Below are 19880 nucleotides of genomic sequence, written 5' to 3'. Positions count from 1 at the left end.
GAAGCCAGAACTCCTAACTCTGGCCCAGGCTATTTCTACTGCACCAATCAAGCTCATAATTGGACTCATGAGAAGTGATCTGGACATTTAATTCAAGAAGCCATCAAAGCACTTAATTTCCAGGCTGTATTTTAGATAATGGTATTCCTAGAGCCTAGTCAACCAATGACCTCCTAATTACCAAGTTTAATGGACTTTTCCCTGTATTCTTCTCATTTAATTATTATCAACTATTCCCTTCTTCTTAAATACCTCTTGTCCCTTGGCTTCTGCATTCTTGACTCCTCTTGTCCCTTGGCTTCTTTTGATCCGTTTTCTTATCATATATTCTAAATGGCAGTGTGATGCTCTAAGTTCAATCCTCAGTCCTTAGTCAGTCAGGATACACACACACACACACACACACACACACACACACGTAACATTCATATGTAAATTTTCATTGTTACTGCTGAGTCATTCGGTTATGTCCAACTCCTTGTGACTCTATTTGGGATTTTCTTGGCAAAGATACTGGAATGGTTTGCCATCTCCTTCTCTAGCTCACCTTACAGATAAGAAAACTGAGGCAAACAGGGTTAAGTGACTTGTCCAAGGTCACACAGTTAGTGTCTAATGCCAGATTTGAATTATGTCTTCTTGACTCCAGGCTGGCACTCTATCCATTGTGTTATCTAGCTGTCCTAGATATAAATACACACACAAACATATGTGCTTGTGTGTGTGTATATATACATATATATATGTATATATACACACACAAACATATACTACACATCTGCAAACATATATATATATATGCACAAACGTGTATGTGGCTATACATTTTCAAATATATACACACACAAACATATACTACACATCTGCAAACATATATATACATATATATATATATGCACAAACATGTATGTGGCTATACATTTTCAAAAGTCTCAGTGCAGTTTTAATCTATTAAAGCTTGTATGCATATTACATATTATGTGGATAATCTATTCTCCTTATAGATTTCCCAGCCACTTCTATGCCTTCATCTACTCACTCTAGATTAACTTTTAAATCTTAATGTTTCTCCCAAATTCAGCAGCACTATTTCCAACTATGAGTAAAGATATTCCCTTCCAGTGAGATATATTGCATTTACTTCAAACTCAACACCTTATCTCTGTAATCATTTGCCTATCCATCCATTCAAATCCCTGGAGCCATCTTTGACGTCTCCTCTTCTTTGACTATTAACCAATAAAATTACCCATTAAGTCTTGTCTATTTTTCTTTTGAAATACATCACCTATGCATTCTTTCCATTTCATTACTGATATTACCCCCTTAATCGGAGTCATAGGATTTGTAGCTGGAAGGGAAATTAGAGTTCACTTAGTCATGTCATGTCATGTCAAAAATGAGGTGCCAGAGTACAGTATAAGAGCACTTAACTTTTTTTTTTGGTGGCATGACTTGGTCCCTTTTGTGAGTCTAGGGAAACCTACAGACTCCTCATGAAAATGTTTTAGATGCATTAAGTAAAATACATAGGATCACAAAAGATTTAAAATGTTTATCAAAATATACTTTTCAAATTATAGAATTCAGGCAAAGAAGTCTAAGTATAGTGAGAAAACCAATATATAGGTTTCTTTGACCAGAGTCAAGAAGTTGGTCAGGAGTCAGAGACCTCAGTTTCAATTCAAGGTAGGAAGCATGCAAGTTCTGTTGCTTTGGGCAAATCACTGAAGCTTGTTCAACTTTATTTATACATCTGGAAAAGTGAAGATAATACTACTTCTACAATCTGTTTCCTAGGGCTGTTGTGAGAAACATACTTTCTGAAGGTTAAAATAGGAAAAGTTAAGAACATGATACCTAGAAAGCAGAGGTAATTTGTTAAGTATCCACAAGTGGTAGAATCAGAATTTCAATCTTAGGTCTTCTGACCTCAAATCCAATAGTCTTTCTACGGATTATCTCAGCCCTAGAATACAGGAAGAGCACCTCCCCAGATTGTTTCTATGTTCTCCAATATTTCTTCTTCCTCTCCTCTTACAAAAATCCATCCTTCAGATTGCAGCCAGACTCATCTACTCTAAAACATGTGTTGATCATATCACTCCCCTTTTCAAAAAAGACAAAGTGATTTATTATTGCTTGTGGGATTCAATTTAATTAATTAAGTAATCCCCACCTGCACAGGCCCCCAGCCTCATCCTGCCAGCACTGGTGGGGATACATTCCACAATTTCTTCTATCACAAGTTATTTGTCCTCTTCTTGGTCAGGACTGTTGGCATTGTTCCAGGATGGGTAAGTTCTGGTCTTCTAGTCCCAAGGTGAATAGGGCTCTCTTGTGGAAACTCACTGCTCTAATATTTGTGAGGGGTTGGAGAGAACTGGTCTTCAGTGAGTTCAGCTACAATTACAGCAGTGATTTATGATGAAAAGTAGCATTTGCAGAGATATGTCTGCCACTGCAATAAACTACTTTCTGCCCATGCTTTTCCCCACATTCAAGCTTGAATTGCTATCTCAGAGATAGGTAGTATGATGGATAGAGATTTGACCTTCAAATAATGATATCTAAGTTCAAATTCACAGCATCATAAGTTTAGAACAAGATGGAAGAGACCTCAGAGGCAAAGTCCCAACTACCACCCACTGTTCCTTTTAAAGGTAAGGATATTCAGGCCCTGAGAAGTTGTGACTTGCCCAGGGTCATGTTTTTGTTGTTATTTCAGTCATGTTTGATTCTTCATGACTCTGTTGGGGTTTTCTTGCCAAAGATACTGTAGCGGTTTGCCATTTCCTTCTCACTCCAGCTCTTTATACAAGAGAAAACTGAGGCAAATAGGGTTAATTGACTTGCCCAGGGTCACACAGCTAATAAATGTCTAAGGCTGGATTTGAACTCAGCTCTTCCTGACTCCAGGCCTGGCACTCTATCCACTGTGCCACATATGCCACTTGGCTGCCCCAAAGGTCACACAGGATATAAGTTTGAGAGGTGAGATTTGAACTTGTTTCCTCTGGCTCTAAAGCCAGTGCCTTCCCATGGTACCACACTTAACAATCTATTCTGATCATGTATACGTAACTTAACTTTTCAGAAACTCTACTTCCTCATCTGCAAATCAGGTATAATAATATCTACATTTTGTACCTCACATCATCATAAGAAAAATGTTCAGAAAATTGCAAATGGCTATATAAATGTTGCTATTGCTGTTATTCATTGTTGTATTACATATCCCAGTTTGATAAAAGTAGATCCCACATAATTTCTTGTAATACATTTTACCTAATATGTATTCCATAAATGTTTATTGATAAGATGTATACTTCCCAGTTGCATTTCCCACTATGAAATCATGCCATGATAAATAAGAAAGTTGCATTAGTCTTTGTCACCAAATTGCAGCTTTACAAGTATTTCTCCTACTTCAATGATTTTTGATAATGCCAACATTATAACACATCCCTCCCTTGAACTCTTATCCATTTATTATTTCCATCAATGTGTTGCTGAAGAAAGTTATTTGCTTTCTAACCATCTGTACTTAGCCAACCAATAAGTAAGCATTATTTCTGCTCAACTGCAAAGATGAAAAGCATAGGGCAGGAGTTGGGGGGTAGAGACCACAAAAACCCTTGATTAATCTGAAGCCTACAGAGAAGATAATGAATACGAGTAGGAAAAAAAATCAGCCTTAGAGCTTTCGATGTGATCTGATCTATTTTTCCCATAATATGTGTTCCTTAAATTACTTCTAGATCTAGAGATCATGACAAAACCTAAAAGAAAAGATGGTACCAGTGCAAGCAATTCTGCTGATTTTATAATTCAAATAAATTTGTTGTTCTAGGTTGGAATAAAAAGGTTCTTTGCAAAGTTATGCTGAGTCATATTGGCCTCGGGAATATGATGGGTCAACAGAAATACTTCGCAAGTCTGTGAAGTCCAACTTATGATTGCTGAGAGATGTTGGAAATGAAAATAAAGGATACAGAAGCAGAAAAAGTAGCCCCCAAATTAAGAAGCATGTATTAGCACTAAGTGTTTCTGCAGCTAGTCAAAACACTTGATGCTTAACCAGAGTGCGTAGATCAGCCTGTTTTGAAAGGTCATTAAAGGTGATCTAAGTGTAAACAGAGGAAGCTGGGATCTTGAGAATAAATGTACTAGGGGCAGCTACTTGGCACAATGGATAGAGCACTGGACCTGGAGTCGGGAGGACCTGAGTTTGAATCCACCCTCAGATACACTTGATGCTTACTAGCTGTGTGACCCTGGGCAGGTAAGTCACTTAACCCCACTGCCTAGCGAGAGAGAGAGAGAGAGAGAGAGAGAGAGAGAGAGAGAGAGAGAGAATAAATGTACTGACCTTTGTGTAATTAGCAATCTTTCACATAAAGGTCAAGGGATGGATGGGAACACACTTAATCTTTTTCAGTGCAGCAGTGTGGTACAGTGTGCTAGGCCTAGATTCAGGAAGATGTGAGTTCAACTCCAACCTTGGACACATACTCTGTGTCTGACCCAGGGTGAATCACCTCACCTTTCTCTGCCTCAGTTTTCCCAGTTGTAACTTGAGGATAAAAATACTACCTACTTCTTAGGGTTCTTGTAGGATCAAATGAGATCATTTCTCTAAAGCATTTAGAATTTGCACAGTGCTGTAATAAAGTAGCTGCTTAATCAATGCTTGTTTCCTTCCTCCATTTTTCTTCCCTCCCTCCTTCCTTCTTTCCTTTCTTTCCCTTCTTTCTTCCTTCCCTTCTTTCTTTTTTCTTTCTTTCTTCCTTCCTTCCTTTCTCTCTCTCTCTCTCTCTCTCTCTCTCTCTCTCTCTCTCTCTCTCTCTCTCTCTCTCTCTCTCTCTCTCTCTTTCTCCCTTCCTTCCTTCCTTCCTTCCTTCCTTCCTTCCTTCCTTCCTTACTTTCTTCCCCCTCTCTCTCTCCCTCCATTCTTTCTTTCCTTCCTTCATTCCATTTTATGTGTGCGTGAATACAAATATATTCTATTGTACAGTCGTGAAACCCTCTTGGTATTTTGATTGGCATTATAATAGATACTTTATACACGTTACTTTGGGGGAGTATTGCCATTTTTATTATATTATTATCAACCTTATTCTTTCCAATTTCTTATGTCTAGAAAAAATAATAGAATCTAACTGTTGAAGCCATCTAGTCTTACACATAAGCAAGAATGATGCACAAGCAAGGTGATATTGAGTACCATAAGGCCTTGAGGAGAGTGGGTAATAAACTACTTCCTGAGGAAGCCAGTGCATATTTGGATAGCTCTAATTATTTGGAAGGGCCCCCCCCAACCTAAAATGCAATCTATGATTTGTACCTTGATAATTTTCACCCAATGTACTTAGTTCTGCAATCTGGGGCCAAAGAGGGGAAAATAATCTAATCAGATATCCATGTTATAGTTCTTATAATATTTGAGGACAATAATCATGTTCCCTCTTAAGTTGTTTTTTTTTCCCTCCAAGATAAATATAAATTGGATACAGTAAATTTTCCTAGTACTAGACTTAAAATCAACAATATTGAGATTCGAATCCCACCTAAGGTACTTAGTAGTTATGTGACCTTGGGCAAGTCACTCTGTCTTTCTTTGCCCCAGTTTCCTCACCTTTAAAATGAAAAGGTTGGATTTCTTGCCTATTACAGGCTTCCTTCTAGGTTTTAACAACAACAACAAATAGCATTTATATAGCACTTTAAGGTTTGCAAAGTACTTTAGATATCCATTAAGAATGCATTTATGAAATGCTTTGCAATCTTAAAGCATTAGGTAATGTTACTGTTACAATTGTTGTTCTTGTGGTGGTTGTACTCATTTTATCTCAATTACTCCACAAAACAGTACTGTTAGGTGCTATTCTCATCCTTATTTTACAGATGCATAAAGTTAGATGAAAGATATTAATTGACTTATTTAAGGTCATATAGTAAATATCTAAGGCAAGATTCCAAAAAAGAAAGATGAGTCAGAATCTTGCCTCAGATATTTACTACCAGCTCTTTATCCTCCACCCCACACACACCTCATGCCTCCTTGCAGCTGTTATCTATGAGATGCATAGTTAAGAAAGTAGAACAAGACAAACTACACATGAATATAATAATAAGAAGAAAAAACACATCAGAATTAGCTGAACTCCAGCTAATTTCAATAAGCAAGATCATTTTAGGTCAACAGATGATGAAATGAACTTGCATTCTTTTGGCAGAAAAGTAGGGAGACCACAGGGACTGAATGCTGCATACTCCATTTCACAAAAATAGCTTTTTTCTATTAGCTTTACACAACTGCTGTTGCTTATTGTTATACGAAATATATTTTCAACTTTGTGTGTGTTGGGGGAACAGTATATCAGAAAATGACTGAGACATAAAAATGAAGGGCCCTAGAATATAATTCTTAAAATTACGGTTAGAGGACTAAGTCTATAAAATATTATAGACCTGATTGCAAATCTAGCCTCAGATACTACTTACCTGTGCAATGCTGGACAAATCACTTAACCTCTCTTTGGCTGTTTTCTCAGCTTTAAAATAATAGCATCTACCCTGAAAGGTTATTGTGAGGATCAAATGAGATCAGAGTTGTTAAAAAAAGAAATAAATCTCTTAGCACAGAGCCTGCCATATACTAGGTTCTGTATAAATGCTTATTCTCTTCTCATCTTCCTTATTCCTGGAAAGAAGCAACATCAATTGTAAGGCAAAAAAGTTGATGAATCTTGACAGAAAAAAAATATGAGAATATGTAACCCTAAGTACTGGGAGTTCACAGATCAAATGGTCTGATTTAGGTGTGAAATAATGTTGTGGTAATGTGAATTCCTGGCAGCTGCAAACTCTGATCACCAACTAAAGAATATACAGAGGAGGAGAAATGTATGAGATATTGGCACAGGATGGCTTAGGAGCAAGATAAGGGCTGCAAGGCTAGAAGACAGCCAAAAGTGGACAGTGCCTTGGAGAGGGGTCAGAGTTAGGAGCTTTGAAAACATTTGCTGCCATACTTCAGATAGATGTTGTCTCCTGATTTCTATGACTTCTTCAAGGAAATCAGAAGTGGAATTAGTGTATGTCATTTAGCTGTCTCCTCTGAAACCCAACATTTCCAGACTGAATAATACCATGCTCAGCACTGCTTCCCAGGACAAATTATTTCCTTCCAAAAGTATTTATTCTCATTTGTGAAAAGAAAATCCATTTTTTTTCAAACCCAGGTTGTATTAAATCCATTTCAACCAGCCCAGCTGTCTTCCCTATTGATTTGATCCCCTGACTTTTTAGGTGGCACTTTCTAAAACATTTTACTACAATCCAGTTAGAATGTATCTATTTTCACCTGAATCACTCACTCCCTAAACTGTCTCTGAGAAACATCTCTATTTTCTAACTGGCAACATTTTTTTAAAGGAAGATACAGAGTCTGGGGGAGACTCAATGCTTCAAAAGAATTACAGAAAAAAGAGAGGACAGTGACAGAAAAAAATATAAATAAGCAATTTTATATGCCTGGCTTTTCACCTCTAATCTTTATGAACATAATTTTCACATTTTGAAGCCATTCTCAGTGAAGATACAAAAAGGAAACAGACAGGTTTTCATAAAGGCAATGTAGAGGCACAAGGTGGGTATACCTAGAAGCCAAGATTCCCAATGAGTCAGTGTTAGGCACACTGGTTGAAGTGTTCCAAAAAAAAAGAAGCAGTGATAAGGATATTCCAAATCGTGCCCACTTAATTTCCTAGATATATCAATTGTTATTTCTTTCTCTTCGATGTCTCATATTTGCCTTCTTTCTAGGCAAATGATCATTACTGTCTGAGTTCAGACTCCCATCACCCCATACACAGACTTGCCTCCCCACTCCAGTCTCTCCCCTTTCTAATTCCTCCTTCATATAGCTGCCCCAATAATCTTTCTAAGTTACAAGTATGGCTGCACCCATTGATCTACAACCTTAGAAAAATGGCTTTTTTTCTTTTAGAATAAAATACAAATCCATTAGCCTAGAATAAACCATCTCCTATAGTCTGAATTGTACCAACCTCTCTAGCTTGGTTTCATATGAATCCTCCTCCTTCCTATACTCCAGACAAACTGGGCCATCTCCCACTTCTAGCTAGCTACAGATTATCCATCAATATTCATCTTTCGTATCTGTTCCTTTTTCAACATCCTTCTTTCCATCTAAGAATCTCAATTCAGTGCCACCAACTCCATGCATTTTCCCTGATACACTCCCACCTCCACCTAAAACTTCATCTTCCTCCTTAAAGCTTCTTTACCAAATCACTTGAAACTTAGTATTATAGTTAGTTATGGCCACATCATATACCTTCTAATATACTAACACAATACTAATACATATACACATATATATATATATACACACACATATACATATACACATATATATACATATACATATACATATACATATACATATACATATACATATACATATACATATACATATACATATACATATACATATACATATACATATACATATATAACACTATACTAATGCTAACACTAATTAGGCCTGCCAGCATCTGATAGAATATAAAATTCAAAGATGGGAGATATGTGTTTATTATTTTTTTTGTCTAATACCTAGACTAGAGCATAGTGGAAACTTAAGAAATGTGTGTTGTATGGAATCTTATTTGATGCTTAAAACTCTAAAAATAGGTAGGGTACATATTATAATCCCCATTGCCAGATGAATTAGCTAATATTTAGAGAAGCAGCCAGTCACTAATAAAATATCTAGAAAATGTCAGACAGGCCTTGAAATAAGGTCATTGGGTTTAGAGCTGGAAAGAAGCTCAGTGGTCCTCTGAGCAACTAGGAGGCACAGTGAAAACATTTGACTTGGAGTCAGAAGACCTGAACTCAAATTCTGTCTCAAACAATCACTTAACCCAGGGATGTGGAACCTGCAGCCTAGAGGCCATATATGGACCAAACTTCACAGAACAAATCCCCTTAGCTGCCTCCACTTACTCCACTGTAAAATGGGGATAATAATAGCACCTGCTGTTATTGTTGTGAAAATCAAATGAGATGACAAATGTAAAGTCCTTTGCAAACCTTAGAGTACAATGTAAATGTTAGCTACCATTACTGTTTGTGCTGTTATTATTATCTAGGCTGACTCTCAGTTTCTGTATAGATGGGGAAATACGGAACCTGAAAGGTGAAGTAACACTGGCAAAGTAATCATAGGTAGTAAATGGCAAATCTGTGATTTGTGCCTCCTTGTCCTCTGCCTCAAAACCCAATGCCCTTTCCAACTCATCATAACTAAAAATATCACACATGGTGTTAATGACTGTTCCATGCCTTGATGTCTTGTCACCACCAGTAATTCCACATTTCTTCCATGTATAGGGTCAATCTTATTCTTTGGATTCCCTGAAATGCTCAATCTAGAACTCAGCCGATCCTCTCATGGGAAACAAAAAGAAACCACACATGGGCAAGAGCAACAGTTTTCAGCTCTGCTCAGGAAGAGTCCCCCTCAGCCTAGCTCCTCTCAACAGAAACATGTTTGAAACATAAGAGAATCCATTCTACCTTAGTGAATAATACAAGCCCTGCCTGGATATTTCCCTCTCACCAAATAACAGACCAGCTCCTTGGCAGACCAAGCATGGTGATTTTAAGCAGCCTAATCTTATAAGCAAATTCCCTCTCCCTACTCCCCTTTATCTTTCTCACAAGCTGCTGTACTCATTTCCCAAAGAGCAGAACCATTTACAGAGGCCTAATGGGAATTTTTATTATCATTAATAATAAGACAATAACAAAAACAGTAATAATAGCTGGCATTTTTGTAGCATGTCAATGTTTGCAAAACACCTTGCATATATTAACTCATTTGTTCTTCACAAAAAAACCTGTGAAGTGGGTGTTATTAACATCCCTATTTTACAGAAAAGGAAATTGAAATAGAGAAGTTGTGACTGGTCCAGGTTCACAAATCTAATGAGAATTTAAGGCAGGATTAAAACTCAGGTCTTCCTGACTCCAAACCCACCACACAGTTCTGTGGGGTTGGTCAAGAGCTGGCCCATCCAAGGACTGAAAGATCTTCTGAAGCCTCTCCACAAAGTCCCCATCATAATGATTCAGGTCACAAGGTAAATAACATCTTTGCTGAGCATCTTTACAGAGACAGTACAGACATACTCTTTCCCCACTAACAGGCTCTATGTAACAAGGGGTCCAAGATTTAAAGGTCAATTAGATTTGTTCTTCTAGGTATAATAGCTGATCACAACTGTATTTTGAAGCCAAGAGGGTGGCAATGGCAAGTGGAGAGGGAGGTCTGGCCATGTTAATCAAGTCATTGTTAGGACAAGGCTTCCACCTTGTACATATCAGAAAGCCTGACAGCTTGGCATGAAGGTGAAGAAAGAAAGAGTAAAAGGATGTATCTCGAGAGGTCAGAGGAACATGCTTACATTGTTGTTATTTTGTACTGCTTGCTTCTTCGTCTTGTTTTGACTTGGGGAATATCCAGAAAAGTAGCATTTGATTTTGAAGTCTGTAGAAACTCAACCAAGAAATGTGGAATAAAAGAGTTGGCTTTTTCTTTACTCAAGCATTTGCATGAGTGTATGTATGTGTGTGTGTGTGTGTATGTGTGTGTGTACATATACACACATGTAAGTACGAATGTATATGCATATATTGTATATGTATATATCACATGTATGTGTGATATAAGTATCTATAGTTATATATATATATATATATATATATATATACACACAGTATATATGCATATATTTGTATTTTCCTTATTGTTGCTACCATAAAAACCATCAGTTCTTGAAGCACAGTGTTTTCCTTGAAATCCTCAGCCATTTTTATAGGAAATTGACCAAACACCATATTTGAGGTGGCCTCCAGGCTGTCCTAGGCTACAAGCAGCAAAGATGCCTTGTCTCTGATTTTAGAGTCAGGGCCTGAACTATAAAGTTCTTGGTTTGCTATCTGATTAGAGGAAGGTGAGGGTCCACCCTTTACTCCCGTACATCTTGTGCTCCTGCTGCCATGAAATGCCCCTTGTGAGGGCCACCTGGAAATGCCAGGGATGGAAGAGTGAGGAGATCAACGATCAAATTGGCCTGTCTCTGCTGCCTCTACAAAATCCACCAAACCCAATGATTCAGCAGGCAACCCCAGCACCAATCCTGGCTGCCTGACAAATTCAGACACTTGCATTTTCCTAGCTCATGAATGCAATTTACTATTCCCTGTCATACTGATTAACCTTGCATGATTCACAACCACCTATTCAAAGAGGGGGTCAGTTTCTTTTTTTTTTTTAAGAAGACAGTTTGAAAGCTAAATATGGAATTTCATGTTGCCTTAAGAATAGACTGCCCTTTTTACGTTCCTGTTTCACTTTAATTCAATAGTTTTCTTTTTTTTTTTTGCCACCAGTATGAGTGGCCTATAAAATCTCAGTATGGAAACTGCCATTTTCAGAGCAGTTATATATATTTGGCAATATGTTTTCCTTTGAGGGAAAAAAATCCAATGGTAGCATCTGTATTTTACAATTTATTTGGAATGCCCCTTATCAAGGGGACTGGAATTCAATGCATTGATCACAGTTTGATAAAAACAAGCACCATGATAACTGAGAGTAGAAAGGCCAAGGAGAAAGGAGGACAAGGTGAGGGGGCAAGCGCTTTCCTGCTCTAGTAGTTAGACAGCTATAAGAAAGTTAGCTCTATTCAGTGAAATGGGAAAAGTATGGAAACCAGATGCCTACAGTTTGATGGGACAGAACCTAAGAGCAGAAATATTAAATTAATAATCAACAAAAGAAGACTTGAATTCCATTGCCCTGCCCAGATTTCAAAGGCCAGAAGATTGAAAAGGATTTTTCCAGACCAACTGAAAATTCAATTCACCAAATATTTATTAAGCTTCTATTGCATGCAAGGATAGAAAGGATACAAATGAGAATATATTGGTTGTTAAGAATACAATGATAAAATCATTAACCCCCTTGCCTCCAAGGAACCTATGATGTAGTGGGAGGTCACATTATGAACTCAAATAAGTCTAGTACAAGAAAAATTGAAGGCAGAGGGGCACTAAGTAGGGGAAGAAGGAAAGGTTTTATAAGCTAGGTGGCACATGAGTAAGACAAGGATTCCAGGAGGAAGAGATGAGGAGGGACTGTGATCTAAGCCTAAAGCACACATTGTGCAAATGAATAGCAGCAGGAGATCAAATGGTAGATTTAGAGAAAAGCTAAAATCCAGTCTTTCCTGAATGGAGAGATTGTGAATGAGGAGTTTATAGGAAATAACAGTTGAAAGGTCGGTTGAGACCAAACTGTAGAGGCTTATAAATGGTAGCATAAGAAGTTTGCATTTTACTTAACTAGTAATGGGGACTCCCTGGAAAATTTTGAGCAGGTGAGTGACAATCAGTAGAGATAATAACTGCTGCAAAATGAGAGAATAACTAAGAATTGTGAAGTAGATGGCTGGGTGGTGCAGTACATACAGCATGAAAAAATGGAATCAAGCAGACCTAAGTTTTAATCCTGTTGTACATGTTTCCTGGTTATGTGACCCCTGGAAAATCAATTCACTTCTATTAACCTCCATTTCTTTATCTTTACAATGGAGATAATAGCATCTCCTTCCCACAAGGCTGTTTGGAGGATCAAATGAGATATATTAGCAAAACACTCTGTAAGCCTTAAAGCATTGTAGAAATGTTAGCTATTACTGCTGTTGTTAATAAGATTGACCTGGAAGACTGGTTTTGTGGAGATAAACTTCCTTGGGGAGAAAAGGAGCAATTTGCTGTCCTACAGAGATGTCTCATATTTATCTAAAGAAGAATTTTGCTAAATACAGAATGAGAGGCAGAAGATATCAGGTGAGAAGGTAGAAGTAACAAGTTGGAAAGTGAGTGGAAAGTGGGCTTAACCTGCCCATTCCGATCGGCGAAGTTACAGGCTTCTCTCCTCTGGTGTATTTTAAGTGACAATTAGTGGACTGTGAAAACAGAAGCCAAATGTATTCCACAGGCTAAGTCGCTATCCTCTTCTAACATCTGTTTAATCAGATTGTAGGAAACAAGCGTAGGAACCTTTCTTATCTTTCTCTCTGCCCCGCCCCCCTGCCACCCTCCCCCCATCCCTACCCTATCCATTTGAAAGGTTGGAAAGCAACAGTGGGAAAGAAAGTGTCTTTGAAGAGAAGAAGGAAGGGGAAGAACATAAGGACAGCAGAGAAGAGAATCCACGGGAAACATCTGTGGTCTTGTTAACAGCAGTAACACAGAGCCAAACATTCACAGGTGGTCCTGGCTGCTATCGGTGTGGAGGAGAGAGGAAAGAATGGATGCACTAGTAACAGTCTTTGTAAGTGGGGAGGAGAAAAGCCTTTTGGGAGTGCAAATTCCATTCTTGCCACAGGAGCAGAGATCACAGTGCATTGGATTAATGTGGGTTTCCACTAGCCTTCCCCACTTTGGTATCCTGGTTTTGGAGAAATGAGATGGAATCAATGTGGGGGGGGGGGAGAAGAGGCAAGAAATTGCACTCACCCGGATATATTTATGTTCTCTACTGCTTTTACTAAGGGGAGACTAAGATGATGTATTTTGTGATGCCTTTGAAGAAGCTTTCTTATATTTACCACCTGGACTGTAACAAGAAATTCTGGCAGTAAGGGCAAACACAATCAGAGGGCATGTGGAGATCTCATACTGGGACAGAGTGGTAACATACCTTGGGTGGGGAGTCCTGAAACCCAAAGTATTCTGAACCCATAGTATTATAGCAAAAGACCCATGGACCCAGTCCTGGGATCAGGAGTGAGGGAGAGAGATAGACACTGGGACATTATCTCAGAACACCACCAAAGTGGCCATTGAGGAAGGTGCTGTGGGCAAGAGGCACAGGATAGAGCTGAGTCAGGGAGAAATTCCTTGAGGGGAGGAACTTAGATTTGTGTTTTGTCTTTGTATACCTATTGTCTAGCCCAGGGCTTCTTAAACTTTTTCCACTTGAGACCCCTTCAATGCTTCTTAAACTGTGGGTCATGATGGGGTAGCGACCCACAATTTAAGAAGTTCTGGCTAGGGGCAGCTAGGTGGCACAGTGGATAGAGCACCGGTTCTGAAGTCAGGAGGACCTGAGTTCAAATGTGACCTCAGACCAAACACTTGACAGTAGCTGTGTGACCCTGGGCAAGTCACTTAACCCCAATTGCATTCAAAAAAAAAAGAAAAAGAAAGAAAGAAGTGTTGGCTAGCCCAATGTCATGCATGCAGTAGGTAAACTCAATTCAATTTAGTTTACCTAGATTCCATAAGTAGGGGTATGTATCTGTACTAGGAGTGTCAGTGTATGTTTGTGTGTGGGGTGGGGGTTATAATATCTGATAGCTTCCTATGTTTACGAATTATCCATGTTAACTAAACACTGATCTCAACTGTTTCTCCCTATTGAAGAAGTACAAATTCCTGTATCCTGGAGCAAACTCTAAGTTACAGTTTTTCTCATTACATTTCTGAGTAATTATATTATAAAAGACCTGAAAGCCTCAGGTTATTTGTAGACATGGAGTCTAATCACTCTAGGTGCTGAGTTAAAATGAGACACTGTGTAATCAATTAGATAAATTGTCTATGGAAAGCTGATGGGATGACATTGTTTTTTTTTGTTTGTTTGTTTTTAGGCAATTGGGGTTAAGTGACTTGCCCAGGGTCACACAGCTAGCAAGTGGCAAGTGCTTGATCTGAGGCCAGATTTGAACTCAGGTCCTCCTGACTTCAGGGCAGGTGCTCTATCCACTGCGCCACCTAGCTGCCCCTGGGATGACTTATTGTTGAGAATCCTCTCAAGATCTGGCCCAAATGCTAAAAGTAGAGTCCTTGAGAAACCATACCTAAGGATCAGGTGATAGGACTAAATGTAAGTTTCACCATCTTTCTTCTTTTAGCTTCTGGTGGACAAGAACAGGGAAAAGGGTATGGCGAAAGTGCTTAGATAAGTCTTACCCTTGGGTGAACGTATAAACAAGGGTCACTGTATATTCTGGGGGGAAATGCTTACCTGTCTCTTTCCCGTCTTCTCATATGTTGGAAACTCAGTAGTGTGATCACTGTCACAAAGAAATTCTACCAGCACCCCTTCCTTTCAGAAACATGAAATGCCTCTTCTTTCTATTTCCCTCCCTAATGCCTGCCAAAAAATCACTTTGTAAAATCTACACTTGACCCTTCCCATCTAGTTCCTACCTCAGCACTTAACCTTACACAAAAGGAGTGATTATCCTTTTTTTTTTTTGCCTTGGACACCTTTGACAGTAAATTTGATGAAGCCTGTGGACCACCCCTTCTCAGAATCATGTTTTTAATAACTGAAGAGAATACTGAGTTCCAGTTACAGGTTAATTAAAATAAAGATATAACTTTTTTTCCCATCTAATTACATGGATCCCCTAAAATCTATCCACAGAAATGTTAGGTGGTCTGTGGAAGCCCAGTTTAAGAATCTCTGATACAGACCTATACTACTCAGTAACTTTGTTATTTTATGCCATGACCTGGGATGGGGATGTTGGGGTTAGGTAGGTGACTACTTGTTGTGGAGTTGCCTTACAATAGGGTCTTTTGGATACCTCAATAATTGAATCCACTTATATAGCAACAACTCACATTATCCGTATTATACCAAATTTACCTCCACAGTGAAAAGTCACATAGTGAGATTCGGAGCTAATTTGTTTTCACTTTTTTAGAATCATATCCATTTTAAACATCCATTCCCTCTGTGCATTAAAAACTACTTGAATACAAACTTCTGAAATTAGGGGAAGTCTGCCTTTAGTTTGAAAGGAACTCTTAATAGCATCCAGCATTCTTTACCCATAGTCAGTTTTTTTGCATATCCATTGATGAAGATGAATTCAAGAAGAAAATATTTTAAGGCACAAGTTCCCTTTTGAAAATACTCCCCACGGGGCAGCTAGGTGGCACAGTGGATAAAGCGCTGGCCTTGAAGTCAGGAGGACCTCAGTTCCAATTCGGCCTCAGACCAAACACTTGATATTTACTAGCTGTGTGACCCTGTACAAGTCACTTAACCCCAACTGCCTAAAAATCAAAAAGAAAAAAAAAAGAAAATACTCCGCACTCACCCTTTATTCTTACTCTAAGATCATAAATAAATGATTCTCCTCAGAGGACGAATGCCTCCAATTCATTAGACTGGGGCTGACAATTTCCTGGAGAAATCACATTTAATGGTATATTCCAAAAGGAAGAAAATGCCCTGCTCACACATGAAATACTTTTATAAGAAGAAGCCAACCTAAGGACTGAACAATTTCTGAGAGATGGCAGAAATAGTCATCACCCATTATCAATCTGAAACTTTCATTTACAGCTAGCTCCTCACAAAAAAAAAAAAGAAAAAAAGTGGGCGATCCATTGGGCATCAGTGCTGTTCTACAGGTAGAGACAATAGTCTGAAAGGCTCTCTAGGAAACAATGCTCAGACTTTGCATTTTTAGGATTCTGGCCTATTTGGACTGCTTGAGTTCCAGTTGTCTTACATCCTGAATCAGGCTTAATTTAGGTAACACATTAGGTGTTAGGCTAAGTGAGGTATAGAGTGCTAAGTGAGATGAGCAAAATATGAATGAAGTGGTAAATGTTAGACAGAAGAGAGATGGACATGTCTCTTGCCCCTACGTTCAATATACCATGTAGGCCCAACCTCTACTCTACATCAAGAATGCATATGGAGAGGCATCTTGAGCAAAGATGGAAATTCCGCTCACCAGTTTCCAATCTGAATATTCCATGGAATATGGGGAAACCATTTTAAATGTACTTTCCATTCCACATATATCTTAAAACTCATTTAAACTGAATCTCAATATTCTGTGGAATATGGGGAAACCATTGCTAAGTATAGATTCACTTGCACAATCTTTAAACTGATTTTGTGAATTTAAATGGGACTATTTTTTCATGTCTTTTCTATTTATCCTCTCCATCATAATTCTCCAATAATGGAGAAAGCCTGGAAATAGAGGTCCCTAATATGCTTCTTTCTTCAGAATGCCATCCCATGCCAGTTTCTATTCCCTTTCTCAGGCCCTATTTCTAGTTCATTTCCTTAAAAAAATTCTTCAAGTTGCACATTGGTTCAGTGATTTGCGTTAAGCATACGTATATATGGAGGAAAAAAAAAACACACCACAAGCGATCAGCTCTATTATGTCTATCTGACTTAAGAATGGCTACTATTTTATCCACAATTGGCTTACACTCTTCACAGAGCACACAATACCAAGCCCAAGTGTACTTAATAGGGAGACAAATGGAATGCATTCCAACACGAAATAAATGCTTGTCCATTACTTCCCTTCTGTCCATTTCCTCACCTTTGAAAGAATAAGTGAGGGTGGCTGTGTATTAATGAGAATCCCCATCAGTGCTGTGGCAACTGACAGTGTTTATGTAGACATTTTCTCAGCTTGATGACCTAGATGTTGGCTACAACCCTCACTAAGGATGCTTAGAACATTAAGAAGAAAATGCTATTGGATGGACTTGTGTTTATACTTTATTTTCAAGACTTACCATGAAACAAACTGCCTTGGTTCCACATCAGCACAATTGAATAATTTGCAAATCAGTAATCTACATTTACCACCAATACATTCTTATTATCTCCTTAAACTAATGACATTGGTGTGACTACTCAACATTGTACTTAGAAAAGACTAGAAAAATGTGGACTGCAATTCAAATCTTATGCCACTTATTTGAATCTCAAAAAAAAGTTGTTTTTTTTGCTTTTCCAAAGAATTGAATTTGTATATGTACAGTAAATAGAATTTGATCATGTCCACTTTGGTCCCTTTCGTATTAAAGCCTCCTCTGCATTAAGTGAGGTAATGATTCCAAAATAAGGACCAATCCAATCTTCCCTTGTATAGCTATGAACATTAAAATGAAGTTCACGAGATGAGAGAATTCCAAAGCCCCTCATCTCTGCAAAGATATAAGGTCCTTAATACATTAAGTCAAAACTTTCATGCCACTACATTCTGTAGATATCGATGTGAAAACCGCGTCCTGTAGATATTGATCTGGAAACCACATTCCCAAAAAGCAGTCCTACTTTTACTCTAGTACTTGGAGAAAAAAGGTAGAAACACTCTCAGCTTTCCTCTCTCTCTCTCTCTCTCTCTCTCTCTCTCTCTCTCACACACACACACACACACACACACACACACACACACACACACACACACACACACACACGCATGCCCACATAACTTAAACTAAAAGTGTTAAAATGTTTCACCTTAGGGCAAATAAGTAAATGAAAATTTCAGTTTCTTCTTCAGCGATGATTATTCATTCCCTCAAAGACAAGAAATGGTTGACTTGCCAGAGAGTTGGAATTAAAGATTCTGTTTCCCAGAGGAGGAGACCTGTTCTCATCTTTGATGTATACACAGTTTTGAAATTAAGCTGCTATTATCATAAACAGTTCTTTTGTGAGAAATCTGTGGAATCAGAAAGAGGAGTGGACACCCATATCAATCTCTTTAACTGTTTGCAAAGAGCCCTTGCAGACCTAAACCAGAGAAAACAATTCTCCCAAATAGCTTGGAATAAAGCAGTGCTGATGAATTCTCCACTATTCCCAAAATCTAAATTGTCATTCCATTCCCTGAACACTGGACACAAAAACAGCATAAAGCACCTATGCCTTCTAAAAGTTCAATATCTGAAGGAAATTCCAAGGGGGGAACCAATGTTCTGATGCAGGAAGGTAACTTATTTAAATTAATTCATGTCCTATGACTTGCAACCAAAGAACACTTTTGTTGACTTGGCAAGAATGCTTCTGTTTCTCCTTCTTAATTCTATCACTTTGCATATTTTTCCTCCCCTCACCTTAGGAGTAGGAGAAACAATAGTGGCATTAGAAACTTGCTGGGCAATAAGGGTAGTGTCTGTGTAGCACAAAGGTTCTCAAGCTCTTAAGAGTGAAAATTTGTGAGAGCAGAGCTCAGAGCAACCCTGGAGACTATTCTCAGACATGTGAGCTAACCATGAGCCTTGCTATTTCAGTTACCAGTCTCTTGTACCATGAAGGGAAGGGATCCTCATCTTCCCCTTCTATTTGCTTTCTTAGCTCATTGAAGTTAGACCCCCCACCTACAGTGGAGAGCTCATGGACCCTGGAAGACCTAGCAATTTGAGGCAGTGAGTTCCATCAGCTTAAACCAGCCACCACTATAACAGCAAGTCAGAGGACCCAACTACATACAATTCAGTGCCTCTCAAAGCCATCTCATTATGCCTGTACTATAACACTTTAGCCTATAACCTTATTGTGTTCTCTGTAGATATGTGAGAACCATTTTTAAATTACTTTATTTTACAGCTATTGTGTGCAGTACAAAACTACTAGATTCAGCCAATATCAATCTGAAAATGTAAATCATTTCAGATACACACATCAAATTTCACAATATAAAAGCCCTTCTGAGATCAATGTCAGCCAGACATCTACCAGAATAATAAACTACAAAGGATCACAAACATTCAAACCTTATATTCCTTTTTAATTATTAAAATAAATATTGATTCTTTCAAGGATAAATGGAAAAACTCTGACCATTCTAAACAACATTGACTTTGAAAAGTTTTGTTGTTTTTTTTGTAACAATGACCTAGTATACCCAGGTATTTAGAGCAACCACCTATGATAACTACTTCAAGACTATAATTTTCCATATTTCACTGACAAAGTCACAAGGATATTG

General features: G+C 38.2%; 1 protein-coding gene across 1 annotated transcript in view; it reads right to left on the bottom strand.

Moving 5' to 3' along the window:
- Window positions 1-19880, bottom strand: part of LOC110218426 (catenin alpha-2) — a 1469797-nt gene that overhangs the window by 930147 nt on the left and 519770 nt on the right.

This window comes from Phascolarctos cinereus, unplaced genomic scaffold, assembly GCF_003287225.1.
Source record: "Phascolarctos cinereus isolate Bilbo 61053 unplaced genomic scaffold, phaCin_HiC Scaffold_2;HRSCAF=192, whole genome shotgun sequence".
Classification (NCBI taxonomy): domain Eukaryota; kingdom Metazoa; phylum Chordata; class Mammalia; order Diprotodontia; family Phascolarctidae; genus Phascolarctos; species Phascolarctos cinereus.
This window is presented reverse-complemented; position numbering and strand designations above follow the sequence as displayed.